Below are 18,961 nucleotides of genomic sequence, written 5' to 3' on the forward strand. Positions count from 1 at the left end.
GGCTTTATCATGATACTCCCTAACCAAGACAGAGTTGTGGCTGCTCTGGAAAGCCTGCCTTGGGTGGCCACCATGCATAAGAAGCAGCTCCTGCACTGTGTGAGCTGACTTTCCCCTCCTTACAGACTGCCACCCTCAAGAAGATGCCAGGGATCCGCAGCAAAAATGCCACACAAGCTTGACTTAAAAAACAGACAACTGGTCCAGCAGTGGTGGCACACACCTTTAATCCCAGAACTTAGGAGGCAGAGGTAGGAGGATCTCTGAGTTCAAGGCCAGCCTGGTCTACAGAGCTAGTTCCAGGACAACAAGGGCTACGCAGAGAAACTGTGTCTTGAAAAACAAAAACAAATAACTCAATCCTCATAAATGGGTTTTTAGTGGATAGGAGTGCTGAATTTCCTCACTGTGAAAGTTATAGATGTTTTATCTCTGCAGATACAAGAGTAAGAACAGCTCCCTGAGGAAGGAACACAGTCTTTGGGTACTTGTGTGTACTGAACAATGATTCCAAGCCCAGGGAATGACATTAATGGCTACAGAATGACCATGGATGTGTGTGCTTATATCTCTGTGTATGTGTGTGAGCATGTTTGAGTTTAAACCTGCTGAAGGACAGATTAACAGACAGATCAATGACAGCACAGCAGTAGCTTAGTTATAGTACCCCACCATTTTATCTGGGGTGTTTCATTCAGCAAGCCATGCTTGCCTAAACTCCTTTGGCATTAAAAAAAAAAAAAGCAGCCATAGGGAGTGATTTCAGGAGCAAGCAGGAAGGAACAGAATATTAAATAGAGCTGAATATTAGGAGTGACAGAAATCTCAAGGCTGCAAAACTGCTGGTAACTGCTGCCTCTCAGGGACCAGGAAGTACCGGACAGCAAGAGTGACAGTCCTTTGCTATACCCCCACCCTAGGCAAGTTTAAGAATTCATAATGGCTCTTAAAATACATAGAGAAATGGGGATGTGTCTCAGTGGTAGAGCTCTTGCCTAGCATGCACAGGGGAGAAAAGCTTCTAGAACCTTCTGATCTTGCTGAGGCATTAATAAAGGATATTGTGTGCAATGGCATGTCTGAGTGAACTGGAATCACTCACACTCATCACCATGTTGCTTCTTTGCTGTGAGCAAGAGCGAGGACTGCCTATTCGAGAACTCAGACCAGTGTGAGATTAAAGCCCTACCGCCTCCTGCCAGTATCTCAGGGTGGACAGGGTGGGGAAGATCCAGCCATGGTACCAGGCAATCTGCATTCCTTCCATATCCATAGGGTTTAAGATAGCTTCTTAAAGCTCCTCCACATGACCCAGGCCCTTCCACTTTTCCAGTATCACAGCCCCCAAGTACCCAGGCTCTGCTGAGTTCGCCCTGACATCTCACACTAAGCACCTGAAGAAGAAGCCTCAAGAGTTGCCTCTTCCCACAGGCTGGCATCTGAGCACCTTGTTCCCGGAAATCAGCTCTTCTTCGTAGTGTCCTCTGCTCAGACCATGAATCTCAGGGGATGTCATGGTGCCAGGGAGTATTAGGATCAGGCTGAGCTCTCAATGGCAACCTAGAAACCATCTCATGTGGCTCTCTTTGAATATGATGTGAAGGGAGATGCCCAGAAGTGCAGGAGGTGGGGGTGGGGGTGGGGAAGGGGGTCATCCAAAGGTGTCTTTGTGTATTTTAAAGGCTGTCCTGGGATAGAGGCAGCAGAGTGAATCTCAGACATGCTGGTGGGAAATAATCTGAAGGGGACCATTGTCTCCTTCCCCCCAGGCATTTGGGTGATGGCATAGTAGCTGTCTAATGCTTAAACCAGTAGCAGAACACAGCAGCACGTGTCTTCAGAGTCAGATAGACCATGCTCAGAGCCTCATTGTGAACACTGGTTTCGGAGCAGTGCGTGAAGGACAGAGTGTTCACGTTCAGCTTCACTTTCTGCCTGAGTTTGCCTAGCTAGTCCCCTCCACCATTGTCAGCACTGCCCACTTCCACCCTGAAACTAGAACCTCTACAGGAAGTCATAAAGCACTGGCCAGATGGTGGCCGCCACATCTGCCTGGAATTCCCACTTAATCCACTTCCTTGCGGGATGGTCCCAGGCTCTTATTTCTCTGTGGGTGAACAGGTGTCAAATATGTAAATCCTGGCTCCTTGTGGGGAGCCCTGATCAAGCCCACGTGTGAGGTAGAACTCTGAGTGTAGATGGTTTTACCAGCCCCCAGGTGATTGCAGCTTGAGCAGTCTATACTAAAAACCACTAGATGCAAACAGCCGGACTGGTATAATACACTCACTGATCTTTCACTCCTTCAAAGGTTCTCTTCAATATATAGTCAGTAAACATGTGCCTATACCCACTCCAGAAACTGAGGGAGGAGGATCACTACAAGTTCAAGAATAGCCTGGTCTACACAGTCAGCTCTATACTAGTCAGGCCTACAAAGCAAAGATTTTGTCTCAAAACCAACAAAATGAGTCACTGGAATCAAGAGCTTTTTCCTGAGGTTAGCTCACTCTGAGTGGGACTTTCATCAGCTCAGATGAAAACTCACAGAAAGCTAGGAGCTTAATGAGGTCCCCTGCTTCCAGCCCCAGGGCCCATGCTCACTTTCCTCCCTCAAGGCACAAATCTAACAAGCCAATCATCTTTACAGCAGGGCTGAGAATGGGTCATTTTGCAATCATGGAGCATCTCCCCCAATGCTGTGTCAGCCAGGGACAGGTGAAATTTGAGCAATTCCAGGACTTTCAAACAAAGACACAGCGTTTTCTGTCTCACCTCTTCTGACCCCATCAAGACCCCCATGACTACCTGAGGATTTACCTAGAATTTCCATTATTCAGGGTTCAGTTGTTGGCCTCCTGTGTGGACAGAGGAAAGGCTCGGTTCTTGTTAACAATAAGCTGTGTGCAGGAGGATGGTGGGGTGGCTGTGGTTTCATAAATGTGTTTTTCTTTTATTTTTTTTAAAAAAGGTCATTAAAAAACACATGTAAAATTTATCATTTTACCATTTTTATGGGTACAGTCTAGTATCAAACTGATACTCTGGGGGCTAGGGAGATGGCTCAGAGGGCAAAATGCCTGCTGTGCAAGTCTGAGGAGCTGAGTTCAAGTCCCCAACACTCAAGGAAAAGCTAGGCATGGCAGAGCACGCCTTCAATTCCAGCACTGGGGAAGTAGCGAGAAAAAGAGCCTGCTGAGCAGCCAGCCTAACCAATCAGTGAGCTCACACACAAACGCGCATGCACACACACGTGGGAATACACACGGCATGCATACACACACACACACACACACACACACACACACACACACACACACACAAAAACTGAGATTATGAACCAGGAGCCCTAACTCTCCCCACCCCACCCCACCCCGGGCATCCTGGCCCACTTTCTGTCTCTATGTGTTTAAGAACTCTGAGGATCTCACATGCATGGAATCATCTGTCATTTGCACTTCCATGACTAGCTTAGTTCACTTAGCGTGTAGCTTGAAGTTCATCCATGTATATGAATTTCCTTGTTTGAAGGCTAACATTCTGCTGAGAACAGGGACCGTGTGATTTGTCCATTTGCCCACAGATGGACATTTACATTGCTTCCTCCTTCAGGCTCCTGGGATACCACAGCTCTCTAAGATCCTGCTTTCCTACCACAGGGTAGGCACCGAGAAGTGCAATGGGGGGTTGTGTGCTAACAGCGTGTTAATATTTTACACAGGCCATCTTCTTCAACAGCTGCAGCACAGCACATGCTCACCAATGGTGTACAGTAGTCCTTCTGCATTGCCAGCATCCCTTGCTACCTTCTGTTTATACAGCACTTTGTCATTTACAAATTCCTGTTCAGTTCATGTGATATACAAAAGGCTCAGAGAGGTCAGGTACCTTTCCCACAGTCACACAGCAAAAAGCCCAGCTGGAGCCTCTGGGATCTGTTGGAACTTGGCCACTCCCGCACCACCCATCTCCACACACCTGTCTTCTTCCAGGGGCATTCATGAGTGTCTACTGGGTGCTAGGCTCTGCCCCATGCCCTTTCAGCATCCATCTAAACCTAGATCCACCCAGACCCTGACAAGGGCCAACAATGCCCAGAAAATGATTTCTGCTTGGGCCTGGAATTCACGATAACATTGTTGTTGGCTTATCTGCAGGCTGGCGCATGGAGACTGCGGTGCCCAGGGCAGAACCAAGACTGGCATGCAGGAAAATGCTTCTGACACAAATAAATGGAGCTAAGTGGGGTATTCCTGCCACATTGCACCAAAACGCCTTCCTTTCTCTGGAGCCGGGGAACCTGGCACATCCTGCAGGCCCAGGTTGCCAGCTCCTAAATACACAGGAGGAAGAGGGACAGGGACCTCCCCATGTCCCCCACGTGACAGAGATAGAGGGAAATGCCCCCCAGAGATGGTTCCAATCTCAAAGTTCACAACAACCCTGTGAAGAAGGCATTGCTCTCTTTAGAGATGAGGATCAGGATGTAGCTCTCAGCTACTGCTCCAATGCCGAGCATGCCACCTTGCTCCCTGTCATGATGACAATGGACTGACCCTTTGAAACTGTAAGCAAAATACTTTCTTTTATAATAGATGCTGTAGTCATGGTGTCTTTTCACGGCAATAGAACAGTGACTAAGATGTTCCCTGTGTGTCCTGTCTCCTCTGGATCACTATGGTGCATCCTCACTGGTCTCCCAGAGGCAGCACACCCTACACAATCCTGCACTAAGCACTTTAACACTAAAAATTGCATAGTGACTGTGTTCTGCCCCACTCCCAACCTAGCTGCCACCTCTGGGAAAGGAAGTCAAGCTCTTGTCAAGGGCTTCAAGGACAAGCTGCATCTTCCCCTATTGCAACTCGGCCCTCATCTCTCTCCCACTCTTCACTCCACCCTGCTCCTGGGCCACAGCAAGCACACTGCAGCCACGGGGACTTTGTACATGTCACCCCCTCTGCCTGGAATGTACTCCTTCACCTCAGGCAAATCATTTTTCAGATATCACCTACCCAGTAAGGCTGTCCCTACCTTCCCCCGAAATTTGAGCTCAGTGGTTTCTTTTTACTTTATAGATAACATTGGAACATATTTATGATGTATATACAACATACACATGCACGTATGTCTGGGTTATTTATGGTATACACATTTTAGTACATGTATGTGCTACTCCAGTCAGAGTGACTGGTGTGTCGTGGGGTGTTCCTTCCATCATTTCTTTGTGTCTCAAGGCTTTGAACTTCTCTCTTCTAGATCATTATAAAATATACATATTATTGTGAACTACAGAGACAGAATTCCCCCTGCCCCTTCCTATTTAATGGTATTTCAGTGCTGGCTGTCCCAGTTGTAGCTTGACTCCATAAATCTCCCTCTCCCACACACACCAAAGAAAGTCGATATGTTTAGCTTCCACGTAATGACAGCATGTGCAGTATTTCCCTGTTTCTAGCTTATTTCACATCACAGCATGCCCTCAATCCCCATCATGTTTAAAACTGAACATCCACCACCCCAGCTCTCACCCCCTTTCCTCGTCTCATTTTTATTCACAGAACACGTTTATCTATCTTACTGTTGTTTTCTTTAATACCTCTCAACACCCTGTGATCTGGATTTAACTACAAGAACAAACAAGGGAGAGAACCAGATTTTATGTGTGTCCACTTCACTTCCTCCTGCATGGTTCGCCCCCTGAACAGGACCCAGAAAATATCAGCTGCTCTACAAATCTGTGATGAACCAACAAAGAACACATTCGATATTATAGTTCAGGGACCGTGTCTTCTCAGCACCCTGGGCTTCTGAGCTGTCTTCTGCAAAGACAAGCTTGGTGCTTTCAATAGAGCAAGGGAAAGAGGAAAGGCCACCAGTCATCCTAAGCATCCATAAGTTGCTATCTCTAGAGATTATCACTTTCAACGCTCAGTGGGGTCTCAGAGTTGCCATGTGCGGAGAGCAGGGGAAGGGAGGTGTGGCCAAGGCTCACCTGGGAACAGTGCAAGCTCTGCCCTGTGTGGTCAGGAAACTAACCATAGTGGCTCTGCTGCCACTTGTGGTCATTTCTCAGATCACTTTCCAGCAGGTCCTGCAGAAGCCCATCCTGAGCACTCCAGGCTAAACCCACTGGATCCAGTTTCTACAGCTCTGGTTACTGTCTTCTCTAGGCTAGAAAAGTGGGGCAGGGTCTCATGTGGGGGTGCATGGCTGGCAAAGAGGACAGAGTGCTTGTCATCAGCAAGCCAGAAAGGCTAATCTCATAAGGCAGAAGGCTGCCTGGCAGTCATTCCACCCACGTCCCCCTGTCCCTCCATTTCTCTCTCCCTTCCTACTAATCAGATCCATTTTTCTCCAAAACCAATTCGGAATTTTAAAAGGCCAGTCTATTTGATTGCTGAAATTTCCAAACAGAAATTCAATTTGCTGTGCAAGGCGTCATCAGCCTTCACAGACATCACCAGCCAGCCTTGCATCTGCACAGGGGGTTTCAAGCGTAAGAGCTTCCGGTCTGGCCTGGGGAACCATTGCTACCGTGGACTGGGAGGGTTAAAATATGAACTGCCCCCCCAAGCTTGGTTGAACATTTGCCCCACCCACAGAAGGTGAAACTGTTTTGTAGGTTGGTAGAAACTTTGGGAAGCGGGACTCAAAGGGCTGGGTGTGTCCTTGGGGACTGCATCCTGCCCTGCTCCCTTCTTGTATATCCTCTGTCTGCTTCCTGTCTGCCATGGGGTGGACACACATACTCTACATGTTCCTGAAGCCATACTGTTTTGCCTCACCACAGGGCCCCACGAGTGAAGATCATGGACTTTAATCTCGGTAACCATGGGCTAAAATAAATCTTCTCTCTCAAAATCAGTATTTTGGTCATGTCTGTATGAAAGTAACTCAACCTGGCCTCTGGGGACCTCAGAAAACTCTACCCTACCTTCTTATTGTGCACATAAGAAAAGGGAGGGACTTGCCTGATCACCTGGCAGACAGCAGACAGCTGAAGTGCAGTGTCTTCCATGACATACATGCTGCCTGGCACTGAGCATGATGCCCCAGATGTAAAGGTGTAGTCAGAAGTTTTCCTGTATCCTGCCTGGCCCGCAGTCAGGACAAATCTCTCTCACCCACCAATCCTGCAGTCACTCAGACCCAAATCAACACACAGAGGCTTATATTATTTACAAATAATATGGCCTATTGGCTATAAACCAACTGCAGATCTTTTGTGTGGTAGCTACTTTTTTCACAGCCTAACACTGATAATTATAATGCCTACCTGCCTATCAAGACTCTGTCTTTTATTCCTACAGACGAGTGTGTGCATGTGTGTGTGTGTGTGTGTTCATGCATACACATGTACACACACAAGCACTGTGCATGCATACTCAAGCACACACACACACAAGAAAATAAGGGAGAAGAAAGTAATAAAGACCAAAGTCTTCATCTTTCTGCTCTAGAATCTGAATAATTCAAATACAAATTGCAAATCCTCGATGGCTTCCTGTCATCCTTCCTGGCCTTACCCTTTATGCTTTCCTCAACTCCCAAGTTCTTGATCATACTCTACTCCCTCTACTCCTGCATGCCCCAGGCAGGTTCTCAGCCACAAGCCAAGCCCTGTGTATACAGTCTCTCCACCTGGAATATCTACCTCCTTTGTTCACTCCCTCTCAAATTCATCTTCCCAGGACCTTCTCAATGTTCCCTCCTCTCTAAGAAGCGTTTCTTGATGTCCATGAGCAAAGCAAGTGAATCCCCTTTCTACGGACTCCTCTCCACAAGGCTGTTTTCTGTGGATGTGAGCATATGGCTGACTGATGCCCCTGGGGATAGAAGAGGGATATCCCTGCTCTGGTTAGGATGACATGACCACCCCTCCTCCTGAGGACCAGCTACTTTCGTGGCTGTGCCTGTCTATGATACATCACTTATGGAATTAGCTCAATGTTCAAACTGCTATAATGCCAGCACTCCGGGAGCTCTGTCTCATTCTCTGGCAAGATGGTAGGAAGATTCCTTCAAGCCCCTTCCAGGCTCCTGGATTGGGGGCACTGTGATTCCTTCCTACAGACCCAGTCTTTGAGGGTTAGGGCTTCACTGCTTAAACTGGGAGACAGATTCAGCTCTAGCAGGACCCTCTGATTGACTTCCTTGGATTAATATGATGTGAGAATCTTCCCTCATGTCTCTGCCTCATTTTCTTTTCATTTGTTTCATTTGGTCATTTGATTGTTTGGTTAGTTGATTGGCTAGCTGGTTCATTAGCTGTTTTGTTATTTGGTGAGTTGTTTGTTTGTTTAGTTGGTTGGTTGGTTGGTTGGTTGGTTGGTTGGTTGGTTGGTTGATTGGCTGGGTGATTGATTGGTAGTTGGTTGGTTGGTTGGTTGGTTGGTTGGTTGGTTGGCTGGTTGGTTGGCTGGTTGGTTTCGCTGGTTAGTTGGTTGGTGTCCTGAGGTGGGATCTTACTCTGTAGCCCTTACTGACCTGGAATTCATGATCATCTTCCTACTCAACCTTCCGAGTGCTGAGCAACCATGTCCAGCTCCCACTCACTCTGAAGACTCTATAGTATTCTGTCTTAGAAATGTGCCATCATGTATTTAACTCTTCCCGCTTGATGTATATCTACCTTGTTTCCTATTATTTCCAATTAGTGTTGTGATCTTTAATAAACCATGAGCATATGTGCCTTTTCTTAGGGCAGACAAGTTAGGAACATGGCTTATTTTACAGACAGATGCTGGTGCCTGGGGAGCAGGAGGAGGTGGAGTGTGGGTATGATTAATTAAGTGGGCAGACTCCTCAAGGTCATCCCCAAGATGCCCACATGGGGCCCTGATTTCCATCCCTGCCAGGCTGGTGCACACACCCTTCCTTGCTTTAGCCTATTGAAAATGCTGGCCTGGAATTAAATGCACACCTTAATTTGGAACTCCAGGCATGTGTGCAGACAGTTTCTAACAGGCACTGGAGCTGCCAGTTTCTGCAAAGGCCACTCCATTCCACCTGTTTACAGCAAGCCAGGCTGCCTAATCACTGGGTCTCATCACCATTCAGCTTCAGTCCCCAGAAAACTCTCAGTGGGTTTAAAGCAGGAGGCCCCCAGCTCTGGTTAACAGGGACTGCCCATGCAGACAGGCACAGACTATGACTTCACAACTGTATTCTGTTCTTTCCCAAGCACAAGTTGCTGGGGAATTTTCAAGAACACCCCCCACTCCATGTCCTTTCTTCTTTCTCCATGCACCATTTTGGCACAGGGGAAACCGAATTTCAAAAGAACATTATTCTAATTAAACATAAGACTGTGCTGCTGGAAAACAAGAACCTGCATTGTTTTGGTTTTTAACACCGTGTGCCCCACTTTAACAATGATCAAGGAGAAGGGGAGCTAGCAGGCTTGTGCAATGTTCAAACAGAACACACAGCTCAAAATGGCTCAGGTTTGAGTTCACATGGAAAAACTTCTACCTCTAGGGGCAGATAGCCCCCATCATCCTACTCCCTGCTGCATTTCATTCTGACCAGCTGGTCTCCCCAGGAGCAAGATAGCCTGAGAAGAGGGCTAGCCAGGACCCGTGACCTTCCAGAGTCATGCTGCAGCCTTCCACTGGATGTCCCCTCTGTCTCTTCAATGGCCTGAGCTGAGTCCTCTATGTCCCTTAGGCCCCAGGATCATGAGGCATTCATCCCTCCCCTTTACTTGCCAAGTATAATTTCAAATTGCCCAAGGAACAGGAATGAGATTCAGGAGCTGTGGACTGTGTGTTCAGACCATGATAAGGTTCAGTGTCCTCTGGGAAACTGAGATGAGGGTGTGGAAATGCAGTCAGTTGAACCCTCTGGCAACTTGACCCTCATCTTTCAGCAAAAGCAGGGATCTCAACTTTAAGCATGGCTCCAGTGATTTCAAACAACCCTCCAGCTTGAGCCAGGATTCGTTGGTCCAGCAGTCCATCTCTCCATTCTTGGTCCCCTTGGTGACTCCAGGCCATGGCTATCTGAAGAAGGATGAGAGGCAGCCATTCCATTTCCTGTTACCACAATAGTCCTTGAGATCAGGAGACACCATGAAGAACAAGGAAGATGTGGTCCTTACTGTGTTGAGAAGGAGAAGGAGCCATAAACGTCACACGTATCTCATTCAACTCTTATTACATCCTGAGGTGAGACCTTAAACCATGCTCACTTCAAAGGTCAGGACTGAGTCACAGGAGGGAAATGACCCCCAGGTCTTCCAGTAGGACAATGGTAGAGCCATGACTAGAATATGTGTCCCCTTGGTCTTCCCAACTTCTCTAACCCCTCTTCCGCAGAATTTACCATTTTCAAGTCATAAAATAATCCATAAAGTATCTCTTCCTTTCTTGACTCTAAACTCCAATAAAGTGTCTAATGGTCCTCTATATCCCTCATACTGCTCTCAGTGTCTACTGGATAGGTGGGTGGATAGAAGGATGGATGAATAGACTTATGGGAAGACAGATGGCTGGATATATGTATTAGGTGGATGGACAAATGGAAGGGTGGATGGATAGGTAGACTGATAGGTGGATGGACAGATAGATGGGTGAGTGGGTAGATGCATGGATATATGGATGAAAAGATGGACAGACAGATGGGTAGACAAATATATGGGGAGATAATCCTATGGACGGCGGGAAGGCACTGAATACTTACAAGAAGGAGATTGACACAGAGTGGCATAGAGAAGTACAGACTAGGACCCACCCTCAGGAAGGATTCAACCCAGTCAGAAAGTGACTTTATGGGCATATAAAACATCTCTAGTCCTGAGATGCCACTTGTCACTTGATTGTGACAAAGGCCAGAGGGAAGGATGGCCCTATATGCTGGATGGAAAGAGGTTGAGAGGCAGCCTGGAGGGGCTATGGCTAGAGCAGTCACTGAAGCACAGCAGGGATTAGATGAATAGGGAGGGGGGACAAAGGCTAGCCACAAAGACCATGGTCTTCCTGGTATATCCCACCATGGGGAGGGCAGGCTCCATGCTTCTGCTCTGCAGGTTCCTGACGCCCTACATTCCCCTTTTTCATAAATAGTAAGTTATGTGACACCCCCCCACCCTAGAACACACTGGTACTACCTACAGACACCCTCACACTGTGGGGGCTCTACGTGTCCCTTCCCAGCTGCCAACAGGAGGTGGCCAGGAACCCAGACATCCCCATAATGACTTAGTCACACTGAAGCCTCAAGAGGCAAGGTCAGGGCCAGAACCAAGGCCACTGCTATGAGGACTCCTTGTGTCCATCCCCCTTCAGGGCAGGCCTCTTCAGTGGCAAGAAGGGCATGGACTCTGCAGTACGTGGCCAAACCACTCCCTAGTTGGGTAACCCCAGACAAGTCACTTAACCTCACTGAGCTTCACCTTCATAAATGGAAAGTGGGATTGTCCCTCACAGAGACATTTCAGGGTAGGAGACAGTGAACAGAAAGGCAGTCAGTACAAAGCCCGACATCTCAGAGCAGGAGCCACCATTATTACAGGCTAGCTTTTATCCTTCTTAGAGTAGGGGATAAAACTAACTCCTTACTGCTTCTAGCTTTAGCAGTTTATATGCTCTCCAAGTCTCCAGCTGGGAGACAAGGAGGAGGACATGTGGCCTCTCCACCCACTGACACCTCCAGGAGACCCAGGTCCCCTGGGACTAGCCACTAGCCTGGGTGTGGGGTGGGTAGGGCAGGTTCTGAGACTCTGTGACGCATTCTTGGGCTCCCCGGGGTAAAAATAGCTTTTCTTTGTTCATTCTGGACAACACACCCACTGGACTGGCGGCATGCCCACTAGACAGGCAAACGGTGGGCTATTTTAGGCTGCAAAAACAAGCCTCCGCCAAGCCCCAACCTCAGGCCCCCAGAGAGTGGTTATTAATAGCCCACTATCTCATTCTCCCTGGCCAGAAAGAAAAGAAAGGAAGCAGAGCTCTAAGGCTGACTAGTCCTCCTGTCCCCCACAATCCCAGCTGACAATGCCCACGACGGGACACTCAAATGTCATATTCCCGCAAGTAAAACAAAACACACAAAGGCCATGGTCGTCATAGCAACAATAACAACAACACATTGTTCTGAGATACTTTCACTGGCTTCCTGCTGCCTTTACTCCTACCTCAGGGTCTCCTCACTCCTCTCTGACAAACTCCTCAGGCCGTACACCATGCTGGGGCTTTTCTCTATCTGCCCCTACTCTGCTTCACTGGTCCTTCAGTCTTTATTCCCACCTCCTCACCATCCTTCTAACTCCCCCCACCTACATGTCACCAGCAGGTTTTCCTCAACCTCCCCTTACCCAAAGTAGAGTAGTTCTCTCTTATCCAACCTCCTGTCGTAGCCAGAGTCCATGAACATGGGACACCTCAACACAGGTGATCTTGTGGGATGGAGATGTCAATGTCTCTGCTGTGTCATCTCAAGGTGATGGTTCAGTGCTTCCTGAGACAATAGTTGCTCTCAGCCTCCTGGGCTTTTCTGCTCCATGTCTCCTGGGCATAGAATCAAGTATCCATCTGTATAATCCACCCATGTGTCAGCATATTAAGTTATCATACATGTTCTCTGCAGTAAAGAGATACAAAAGTTGACCAGACACTGTTGCATTTACTTTTTCTGGGAAGACTTGAACAAACATCTCTTCACTCCAAATGGGGTATCAGTGATGGACTAAGTCCACCCAAGTCCCACCTGATAAACCAACGAGTTTAGCAGACTTGCTTGTAGAGCACAGATGAGAGATTACTTAGAGCAAGGTGGGTGACCCCAAAGCATTACTGCAAATCTCACTCTTTTATGGATGATGACCTCATGGAAGCCGCAACATGGAGTCTTCCATATCCTATATACACCAGCATCTCCCAAGAAAACTTGCAGCTGGCATGTACAAGGCAGGAGGGTTCTGGGACTCTCTCCCCTTCTTTCTTTCTATAGAGAATCTTGACAGCCCCATTATCTTTGCCAGAGACCTAGCTATCACTGCACCGCCCTTTTGTTGTTGTTGTTACCATGGCTACTGAGTCAAGGTGACTTCTACCTCAAGGGGTCAATGGGATGATCATGCTATGTCCAGAGGAAAGAGCCATTTAAAAACAGTCATGCATCAGAAGGGAGAAAAGAAGGGGAGATTTTTACAACAGCTAATAAACAGTATGGAAGAAAAGGTACTGGGGTCAGAGGAATCATCCCAGGAGAGGTGACAGCGGCACTCAGTCTTAATGACAGAGTGGAGGTTAACAGGTGACAGCCGGAAACATTCTTCAGGCTTGAAGACAGTCCCCGAAGGTCTGGCTTACCACTCTCCTCCTCATCTACATCAGGTCTGGGCCAGTCAGGTGCCACAAAGAAAGCTGACATCCAGTCAGGGTCACAAAGTGTTTGGGGATGTTTACTACTTTGTCAGAGGACTGAAGTCTGCACCCCAGCACCCACACTGGGCAACTCACAACTACTGGCTGTGACTTTAGGTCTAAGGAATCCGACTCCCTGTTCTGGCCTTTGTGTGCACAGGGGCACCTGTATGTGTGTGGGCATGCACACACAAAAATAAATAAATAAAATTTAATCATCTTTAAAAAAGCATCTGCTTACATAGGGAGAGTCATACATGGGGGCAGGGGTGGAGGGATACAACACAGTGTGGTTATCTGTCCAGTGGCAATAGAGCTGGTGGCTCTGAGAGGAAGGGGATTCATTACAATGCAGAAGAGCAGGGGAGAGGCCCCTGGAGGGAGCAGGGACTTGCTGTCTTAGAACAGACAGCCCAGCTTTGACCCATCAATACCCTGACATCACCTCCTTCCAGCCTTCCCAAGAGCATCTCACACTGAGCATCCCAGTGACAGCAAGGGAACCAGGCCAATGAGCAGGGTAGGAAGGATGAGGGGTGGCTCAAGAAGGGGCAGACCACGCCATCCAGACCAGCTAGCCATGCGTCCCTGGCTTCTGTGCTCCTGGACTAACCGCTTAATCCACCCCTGGCTTTTGCACAAATGCCTGCACTTTGTTCCCTCTCTCCAGGCCTCCTTTGCCCAGCCTCCCGTCCATCAAAGCCTCAGGCATCTTCGAGCCAAACTTGGAACCTCCCTTTTCCTCACCTGCCCGGAAAGCACACGTCTCTCTGGCACCTGTATCTCCTCACTTCCTCTCTGCCTTCTTTCTTCTGCTCCCAGGCATCTTACAGCAATTTGAGGCTGGGGGATACAGCTGATTCATCTTTAAAAGCCTGAGGAACTGCCTCCCTTAAGTCACAGTCACAGAACCTGTCAGCACTGTGAAGGGGTGACTGCACCCAGTGCAAGCTCACATATTCACCAGCCAGGTTCGTGGGTGTAAATACATGAGATTGTCAATCCAAGATGGAGAACTTCATTACTCACGGGAACATCAGGAATCAAACCATCAGCATTTGGGCACCAGTTCCCTGAGTCCACATGACCACATGAAGAAGGCCAGGAAGCAACTGTTCGTGCAGTGCCTCATGTTTCTGGAGAGCAACGCTGAGCAGCAGGAATCCGAATGCTTCCTAATTGGAGGTTAGCCCATCTGAAACTGTCACCCAAAGATGTTTGCTATGCACAGTGTAGGACAAAGGGCAGAAAGTGTCTTCACTCACAGGAAGTGAAAGACCTGGGGACCTGTCCTCCTGATGGAACTTGGTGGAAGACACCATGGGTCTGACTCAGCCCTTCTGCAACCCAGCATCAATACTGAGAATGAAGGATGCCCTAGAGAAGTTCCTCCTAAGGTCTGCCTGCTCCCACCCACAGTGGCACCGTTGTCCCTGACATTGGAGGGAGCCATTACCATGAGGTGGTCAGGGAGGTGTACTGTGCTCACCCCTGTGAGTAACTTGAGTAAGCACACAGCAAGTTCTATGCATGGGAGCAGCCCAGAGAAGGGAGAAAAGAAGAAGGAAGGAAGGAAGGAAACCGTACATGGAGAAGAGTGGAAAGGCGGAGCGCAGATCGGGAGGGCCTGCCCTGCTCAGGGGAGGCCAACAGAATTCCAGCTGTGAAGTCAGATGGCATCATTACCTTCTCCCCAGCTATGTGGACCACATAGGCAGATGTCATTTTCTGCACCACTGACTCTGGTCCCCATGCCAAGTCATAGAAAGGATGGGGTGACATCCATGTGGCTGAACGTGGCCCGAGGCTCCAGTGGTACTGAGTTGGGATTAATCATTGTCCACTAAAAACTGAGATGAAGGAGTCACTGTGGATTCTTTCTTTCCAAATGTAAAATAAGTAGCAGAGTCGTTGTCAAACTATGATTCCTGCTACGGGGTAGGGATGGGGGAGGCTCTCTAGAAGCATCCTCACAAAATACATACATACATACATACATACGTGCGTACGTATGTACATATGTACGTACACACACATACATAAAGCAGCCTTTCCAGTGTCTTAGTTTGGTGGTTCACATGCCAGACACTGAGCCTGGGCTTTACATGCACAGTCCGGCCTAATCTTCCCCAGGGACAGAGACCGTCAGCTGAGCACTGTCTCTGTTTAACAGGCTGAAGTTCACAAAGGCAAAACAACTTTGTCTCAAGTTCTAAGCTCGATGTCAAGCCAACTCCAACCCCGAAAGGCTAAGTTTTACAATGCTACCTGATCCTGCTGCAAGGAGCCTTGGGAGTCACCAACCATCCCATTCAACAGCCGGGAGACACACCAGGGACAGAGGCTGGGAGAAGTACAATGTGTGTGCTCAGTCCCTGGAAAGGCCTGGGACCCAAACTCCTAACACTAGGCTCAGCCTTCCATCCCACATTCTTTGTTCTATCACAGCTTCAGTGAGACTCTACGGGAACTAGCAAGACGGGGAAAGGACTCAGTGGGTAAAGTATTTGCCACACAATCTTGGGGACCTGAGTTTGGACCTCTAGCCCCCAAGTAAATGCCCGGTGTGGTGGTGTGTGCTGTGATCCCAACGCTGGGCAAGCCGAGACAAGAGGATCTCTGGGCCTTCTGGCTAGCTCACCTAACCAGTTAATGTGAGCTCCAGATTGAGTGAAAAACCCCACCTCAAAAATACAGTGGAGCGTGATAGAGAAAGGCTTCCCAGTGTTGACCTGTGGCCTCTATACATATGTACACAGTTGCACGTATATATACATCCCATGAAGATACACGTACACACAATAGAGAGAAATAAACAGAAAACGTCATGAAATCTCAGAAGAAAATTAAGAAGTTTTGGTTGGGAATAGGGCAAGGGTGGGAACCACCCGACTCAGACAGGCGGTATCTGACTGGGAATGTTGTTTCCAATTCAATCAAGGCCAAGAATTCCATGATGGAATATGAGCAGCACTGTCCACCAGGGGGTGCTGGGAAGTCACTGACTGATTAGGGCATCTCAATCCAAAGCCATCCTTTCCTCACAGGGTCTTAGGCAGTTTCCAGGAGTACCACTGAGGACCTACATAGTGCCAATAAGAAACACACATAGCAACTTATTAATATCTTTAAATTAATAAGGCATCATCTAAAATTTGTTTTCTTCATTTTACTGGGACAAATAAGAGATTTGCTCTCTTCCCAAGGAAGAAATATATTTTTCTTAATTATAAATGGAGGAATTATTTGATTTTTTTTTAATTCCAAAGTACAGCTTCTCAAGGAAGGGCTTAAAGACTTTCAGTGAAAACTCCTGGCCCAGGTCAATGCGGTGTCTGCTGAGTGGGATGCTCTGTAGGAGGCACTGTGCACATCCACACTCCGGAACACAGGAGGCACTGTGCACATCCACACTCCGGAACACAGGAGGCACTGTGCACATCCACACTCCGGAACACAGGAGGCACTGTGCACATCCACACTCCGGAGCAGAGGAGGCACCATGCACATCCACACTCCGGAACACAGGAGGCAGTGTGCACATCCATACTCAGGAACACGGGAGGCACTGTGCACACCCACACTCCGGAACACAGGAGGCACTGTGCACATCCACATTCAGGAACACAGGAGGCACTGTGCACATCCACACTCAGGAACACAGGAGGCACTGTGCACATCCACACTCCAGAGCACAGGAGGCACTGTGCACATCCACACTCCGGAGCACAGGAGGCACTGTGCACATCCACACTCCGGAACACAGGAGGCACTGTGCACATCCACACTCAGGAACACGGGAGGCACTGTGCACATCCACACTCCGGAACACAGGAGGCACCGTGCACATCCACACTCCGGAGCACAGGAGGCAGTGTGCACATCCACACTCAGGAACACGGGAGGCACTGTGCACATCCACACTCCGGAACACAGGAGGCACTGTGCACATCCACACTCAGGGACAGGTATCAAAAGGGGAGAAGCTGATTGTGATGAGTTGGAGCTGGTGTGTTTCAGATGCCACAGTAGAACAGAGAAAAGGAAGAGGAAATACCAGAAAAATGAAGGCTGGGGGACGTAGCTTGGTTGGTAATGGCTTGCCTATCATCCACAAGGCCCTGGGTTTGATCCCCAGTACTACAGAAACAAGGAATATGTGATGTGATGAGTACCTTAACCCAAACCCCAGCACTCAGTAGAGACAGGAAGATCAGGAATTCCAAGTCATCCCATGCTACCCAGCAAGTGTGAGGCCAGCCTGAGATACATAAGGACCTGTCTCAAATTTTAAAAAATGAAATGAAAAAGAGGAGAGATAAAGAAAGAAAAGGGAGGAAAGGGCAAAAGAAGGAGGGGTGGGAGGAGAGCAATGCCTGGCCACAAAGGGCTGTAGGTCATCTACCGTTGCCCCACCCTAAGTCCACAGTAGCACAGTCTGCTGAAATCAAAGTCCATAGAGAAACCAAAATTTACACAGCTTGCCCAACCTCCTTAATTACCTGGCTGGCTCAGAGATGAATCTTAAATAAGAAGAAAAAAAAAAGAATCTCATTATCAAAGACCATATGATCTGGGAAAGATTGCAGAGATCACAAAGGGTATTCCCTGAATCATCAAGCCCAAATCAAACCAACAGCACCTGCCTCCTTTAATGTCACTGGGAAAAACCAGACAAACAAAATGCCACCAGATAAGGAAATGCAAGGCTGTGGCAATTTTAGAAGAAAAACACTTGTTCTCCCTGCAAGAGAAATTGGATTTCTTGTGGACCTGGGTTTGCTCTCTTTGGTCACAGTGGTCACTGAGGGATTTAGAGATGGAGAACAGCTAAGAGACACTCTTCCAGAGGACCTGAGTTTAGTTCTCAACACCCACACCAGGTGGCTCACAACCACCTCTAACTCCAGCTCCAGGGGCTCAGACACCCCCTTCTGGCCTCCACAAGCACTGGCACACATGTGCACACATGTGCACACACACACACACACACACACACACACACACACGGGGGGGGGGGGGGACATGAAAGAAGAGAAACACATAACTAAAACTAATAGAACTAAATCTTTTTTTTAGTTGGAAGTATCCCCAAGATCACCTTCAGCAATGAGGCTGCAGATGGTTTGTTTTGTGGCGACAGAAAGGAGAAACAAATGGGAAATGCTTATTTATATTCAGGAGATCCGAGGAAATAACTCACCCTCCACACTGTCGTCTGTAAAGCAAATTGTTTTCTAGTTCTAACTCTGTTATAGATTTTTCATTTCTGTTGTGGAGAAGTACTTGTTGGTAGTGAAAGTATAAAATCCAGTGTGAGCCGGGCGGTGGTGGCGCACGCCTTTAATCCCAGCACTCATGAGGCAGAGGCAGGCGGATCTCTGTGAGTTCGAGGCCAGCCTGGTCTACAGCGCGAGATCCAGGAAAGGCGCAAAGCTACACAGAGAAACCCTGTCTCGAAAAACAAAAAAAAAAAAAAAAATCCAGTGTGAAACTCTACAGCTTCCATTCCAAATAGTCACTCTTAAATGCAGAGAAGTTCATTGAGATGGATAGTCTTTGGGTCTGGTTAATTTCAGTGTATTATTTGT

The 18,961-nt window shown here is 48.1% G+C and overlaps 1 protein-coding gene across 2 annotated transcripts in view; it reads right to left on the reverse strand.

Annotated features, from left to right (window-relative positions):
• Ssuh2 (ssu-2 homolog) overlaps positions 1-14,262 on the reverse strand; it is a 35,702-nt gene extending 21,440 nt beyond the window's left edge. For both annotated transcript variants that reach the window (XM_052721790.1, XM_052721789.1), the window contains exon 1: positions 14,118-14,262. The gene's annotated coding sequence lies outside the window, so the exon portion shown is untranslated. The remainder of the gene's footprint in view (positions 1-14,117) is intronic.
• Positions 14,263-18,961: the final 4,699 nt, after the last annotated feature.

This window comes from Peromyscus californicus, unplaced genomic scaffold (genome assembly GCF_007827085.1).
Source record: "Peromyscus californicus insignis strain IS unplaced genomic scaffold, ASM782708v3 Scaffold_6__1_contigs__length_162567912, whole genome shotgun sequence".
Classification (NCBI taxonomy): domain Eukaryota; kingdom Metazoa; phylum Chordata; class Mammalia; order Rodentia; family Cricetidae; genus Peromyscus; species Peromyscus californicus.